Raw genomic sequence first — 5,137 nt, 5'->3', positions numbered from 1 at the left:
GTCAGTCAGCTGGGACTGTCCCCACCCCCCGGGCTCGGTCCCCACCGAGCGTGCGAAGGACACGCCGTGTGCGGCCGCTCCGGCGTCGCCCTGCGGGCTTCACTCTTGCTTTTTGTCCGGCTGCAGCGTCTTTAACTTGCATGTAAATTCTCCTATTTCAAGTCACATAAATGTCCCCTACAGCCAGGCCGCTACTTTTGAGTCGTGCATACTTCCCATTCCTTTCTCAGAATGCATTTATCATCTTTGTTTAAAGGAGCTTTGCAGTGATGATCTTGTCAAACATCTCTTTTTACTAAAATGAATGGGATATTTTTTGTCCCCGAGGGGAGGCAGACGTTGCATTTTTCCCGTTTTAGTGTTTTCCAGAGGTTGCATTTATCCACCTTTCTGGCATTTAGCTGATTCATTGGCGTCCACTATTTCAGGCGGAGGCTTCGACGCCTGTCGGTGGACAGGCTGCCGTGCGTCCTGGACAGTGAAGGTTGGATCCCTCGGTCTTTGCTGAGCGGCATTTCCTCCCATGAAACCAGCAGGAGACGCAAAAGCAAGACCCGGGGAGACACAGTTCAAGGCCACACCCTGACCGGGTGTGTTTCTGAGACTCGTCGTCGTCCGCTATGCGAGTAATGAAATCCTCGATGTAATGAACTGTTCCTTGTAGTGATGAGGTGTGAGCAACCAGCAGGGCAAAAGCATCATTGCTTTGCGGATAGTTTTACTCCCAAGTGCGAGTCTGCAGCCCCGGGCTCTGGGGCCCAAAGCTCCACACGGAAGGCGAAGGGCAGAGCTCGGTCAGAAAGCGACCCCTCACCTTCACTCTGGTAGACCACTAACCCTCATTTTACTGCGAGGGAAGAGCAGCCCTGTGCTCCATACGAACTGCATAAAATGTGGCATTTTCGGAGCAAGGCGATTCTCCCATGCAGAGGAAGAAACTGGAGGGTTTTAGAAAGACAGACAGAGATGATAAGTCGGACTGGTCTCTCTTTCTTTTGATGATAATTTTCTTTTGCTCTTAGACATAGAAAACTACTCGAACTGCTTCATAATCGCAAGTTGATCAGCCACACGTAACAGGAAGTCACTGAAAGGCAAGTTAGGGTCCCTCTGAGTGCCCGCCGTAGTGGGCAGCCCTCACCCGTGGGCCGTGACATGGAAGGACCTCTGCCGTTTTGCGGTCAGGAGGATGACAGGGCCAAGGGCCAAGTTCAGATGACGTCCTTGTGCCCTTGCCTTTTTCTTCGGCGCTGTCCCTAATTCTGTGGCCCTTGTCAGTGGGGTGACAGTGCCCAGGGCCGCCCTGTGTGCATGCGAGCTGGCGTCACCGCCCCCTTCCCGTCACCAGGCCTGGAGGGCTGTTTGCCGACGTGCGACAGATGTCGAGTGAAGCCATGCGCGGTGCCTGCCACCCCCTCTTCTTCATGTGGGGGGCGCTCTGGGCTCCCACACAGACGATAAGGAAGGTGGTACCACACCCCAAGTGCTGTTTCCAGCCTTACACAGGCCTAAAATGCGGCCTTTGGTGAAGAGCTGATGACAGACCTGGGGACTTGGCTGTGAGGCTTTCCGCTTCGTGCCACGTATTAGACTGCAGACTGCTAGTCGTTTGCGAAACCCCCGATTTCGTCAGGCGCTCCGTCACAATGAGGACAGTTACACCTCGTAGAAAGCCCTGGGAATTAAAGAGGCAGCTGGTACTCACGTCTGCTCAGTCAATATTTCTGTTATTTTCCGAGCAGAGGTGTCTCCTAAGTTGGTGGGCAGCGGTGTGGCGGGCAGCGACGCCCCTGCTCTGCTCTGGACTGGCTGGAAGGCACCGCTGGACTCTGGGCGTGGAGTCAGCGCGGCCACCTGCGCGGATCGGGGTGGGGAAATCGGTTTGGGGCACCCGCAGAAAACGGGGCCGGGGCCGGGTCTGAGGGGTTAGCCCGGGGACAGGGTACGCGCTGGGACCCAGCTCCCACACTCAGCAGCCCTGCGTGTGACCCCAGCACACTTACTTCAGCCGTGCGGTTAGGTTAACACCTACATGGGTCATCACCCTGGTGTCAGAATAACGTATCGGGACTCTTGATTCTGCTTTGCAGATCAGAACTCTGAGGCCAGACACGTTGAGAAGCCTGCCCAAAGCCACGCGGTACGCGGCGGGCCCGGAAAGCCAGCCGGGGCAGCCAGGTCCACGAATGTCGCCCCGCGGTGCAGAAGCCCCCGCTGCAGCCGTAAGTAGCAGAACCATCCCGCATTTCGGAGGGGTCGTCCGCCTCTTCCTTTTGTCCTCCTGCCCTGCCACAGTGCAGCCTTTGAACACCACAGTGAAAAATGGCCTCGGCATGTCACCTTCGGCCTGGTGACTGTACAGCTGTCCTAATAGTCTCTATATGGGGGGTGGGGGTGGCCGCAAGCTGTGGCCTATTAATAGCAAGCGGCAGCCTCCCAAATCAAAGAAACTGTTTTACGATGTTTACTGACATGTCAAGATTTTACAAGTAAAACTTGAGATCCAAGCGTCTCCTCCCTCCCCTCAAAACACAGTTTGGTGGCAAAACATCAGTTTAGTGGTCTCGCCAAGGGCAGGCAAAGCCAGACACCGTTTAAGGTGGCAAAGACAGAACCGTGATCAGTAATATTTCGTAGTAATACATATGTAGCGATGTATTATCGCAACGGGAAAGGAGGGCCCCGTGTGAAATGAACTCAGCCGAAGAGAGTGGGCATTTTAAAGAGAGGATGAAGGAAAGGTAGGGGAGGGAGAACGTGGCCCAGATTTGGGCAGTGTGAATTAATTAGGGCCATCGGGTCGCTGCTGACACTTCCTGAAGTGAAGGTTCTGTTCCAGGCAGAGACAGGGAGATGGAAACCCTGGCCTTCCCAATTTTATTTCAATTTTATTTTGGGTCCTTGAAAAGACTGCCCTGAGGCAGAAGAGGTACATATACATCTGAAAGGGCCAAAGGAAGGATTCAAAAAAGTGTGACACCATTTTAGTAAATGCTGGAAAAAGAGTGCGTTGGGGGCCTGTCTTCACCTGTCGGGCAGACACGTGGTCAATTCTTCCCGCAGCCTGGAAACATCCTGGGGATTGAGCTGTTAGAAACAGTGATCGTGTTTGTTTAAATCTTTGAATGTACGGGGAGAGGGATGCGCACGATTACCTGTACTGAGAGTCTGTCGTTTTCACGGGTCAAGGTTGAGGGCTACTTGAGAAGAAGGCTCAGAAGAACCTGGCTAAAGTTTGGCCAAGGACGTAGCCTGTCAGTATCAAAGACAGCAATGCAGCCTAGAGCTCATATGGAATCTCAACAGACCCTGATTTGTTGAAGCCCCCCTGAAAAGGGACAAAGACAAAGCTCTTGTAGTTTCTGGTCTCAAAACTTATTACAAAGCTATAGTACTTCAAACAGCGTGGGCCTGGCATGGAGCCAGACATGTAGACCAACGGAGTAGAATACAGGGCCCAGAAATGAACCCTGTGTGAATGGTCAGGAGACTTAAGACCACGGTGCCGAGGTCATCCGATGGGGGAAAGCCAGTCTTTTCAGCAGATGATGTTGGAAAAACCGATATCCACATGTAAAGTATAAAATTTGGCCCTTTTACCATATACAGAAACAACTCAAATAGATCAAAGACCTACATATAAGGTCCAAACCTATAAAAATCCTTGAAGAGAACATAGGGGAGGGTTTAGTGGCAACGGAGGGGGCGGGAGAAAAGGCGGTCAGTGGTTGGTTAAAGGGCCCAGAGTTTCATTTTCACAGATGAATGCATTTCAGAGACTGGTTGACAGCAGTGTGAATGTGCATAATGTTACTGAACCACGTACTTAAAAATGGTTAAGACGGTAAAGTTCATATTGTCATTTACCACAGTTACACCTTTTAAAATTCCTGTTTTCTTATATGTGAACATATTAATTTAGCTTCAGCATTGTCACATGTCACTCGGATTTTTAATCAAATGGATAATAAGAATGGCTCATTTAATTTTCATAGAAGAAACATGGAGCTTATTCTTTTAGATGTTTTACTTATTTCGAGTTGACGGCGCATGTTTCTGTTGCTTCTGGCCTTCCCGGGCTGTTGACTGTGCAGTGCTGAGGGAGTCCGACGCTTCAAATCACGGCCTGTCACAGTGGTCTATTCTTTATTTTGCCCCATAAATCTGTGTCCTCCCCATAATGAATTTTTATATTATTCCCATCCATTTGCTGATCACTGGCTCTTTTAAAACGAAGGATATTAAATGGGAGCCGAACCACTGATAAAAAGTTGTATCGTAGTGGGGAAGAGAGAAGCAGAGCCTAAGCTCGGTGCGTTTTATTAATCCAAGGGGAGGGTAGCCAAGACCCACCTGAGTGGCCAGGAAGTCAGTTTCTAAAGTGAGATAACACCGTATTCGTTTGCCTGGGTTGCCATAACAACACACCACAGACTTGGTGACTTAAAGAATAGAAATTTGTTTTCTCAGAGGTCTGGAGGTGAGAAGTCCAAGATCAAGGTGTTGGCAGGTCTGGTTACTTCCGAGCCCCTTCCTTTGACTTGCAGATGGCCCCCTGCTCACCGCTCCCCAGATGGTCCTTCCTCTTTATCATCCCGGACATCTCTGTGGGTGTCCAAATTGTCTCTCCTTATAAGGATGCTGGTCACATTGGATCAGGGCCCACCCTGACAGCCCTATTTTAACTTAATTGCCTCTTTAAAGGCCGTGTCTTCAAATGCATTCACGTTCTGAGATATGGGATGTTTTTAACATGGGGGGCGTACTACTAATTCAAAGAAGGAAGGACAAAAAATAAGGAAATTGATGCAAGAACCCATTTATTTGTAAGTTGGGTTTATTAAGGTGAAATCCATCCTTTTCTAGTAGACAGTTCAAGGTATTTCAACAAATGCACCCAGGGATGTAGCTACCACTGTAATTAAGACGTAGCACATCGTTCATCACCCCCAAAATTTCTGTTGTGCCACTTGGTAGTTTATCCCTGAGTATATCATATTCTAGATACTATTGTAAAATATATTTTTAACGTCTGTATCCAGTTATTCATTGTTGGTACATATGAAGACAATTGAGTTTGACCCATTCATTTTTGAAAACTAAAAAAAACTGAATAGCAACCACATGGCGTGTAGTT

This window comes from Pteropus alecto, unplaced genomic scaffold (assembly GCF_000325575.1).
Source record: "Pteropus alecto unplaced genomic scaffold, ASM32557v1 scaffold102, whole genome shotgun sequence".
Classification (NCBI taxonomy): domain Eukaryota; kingdom Metazoa; phylum Chordata; class Mammalia; order Chiroptera; family Pteropodidae; genus Pteropus; species Pteropus alecto.
This window is presented reverse-complemented; position numbering follows the sequence as displayed.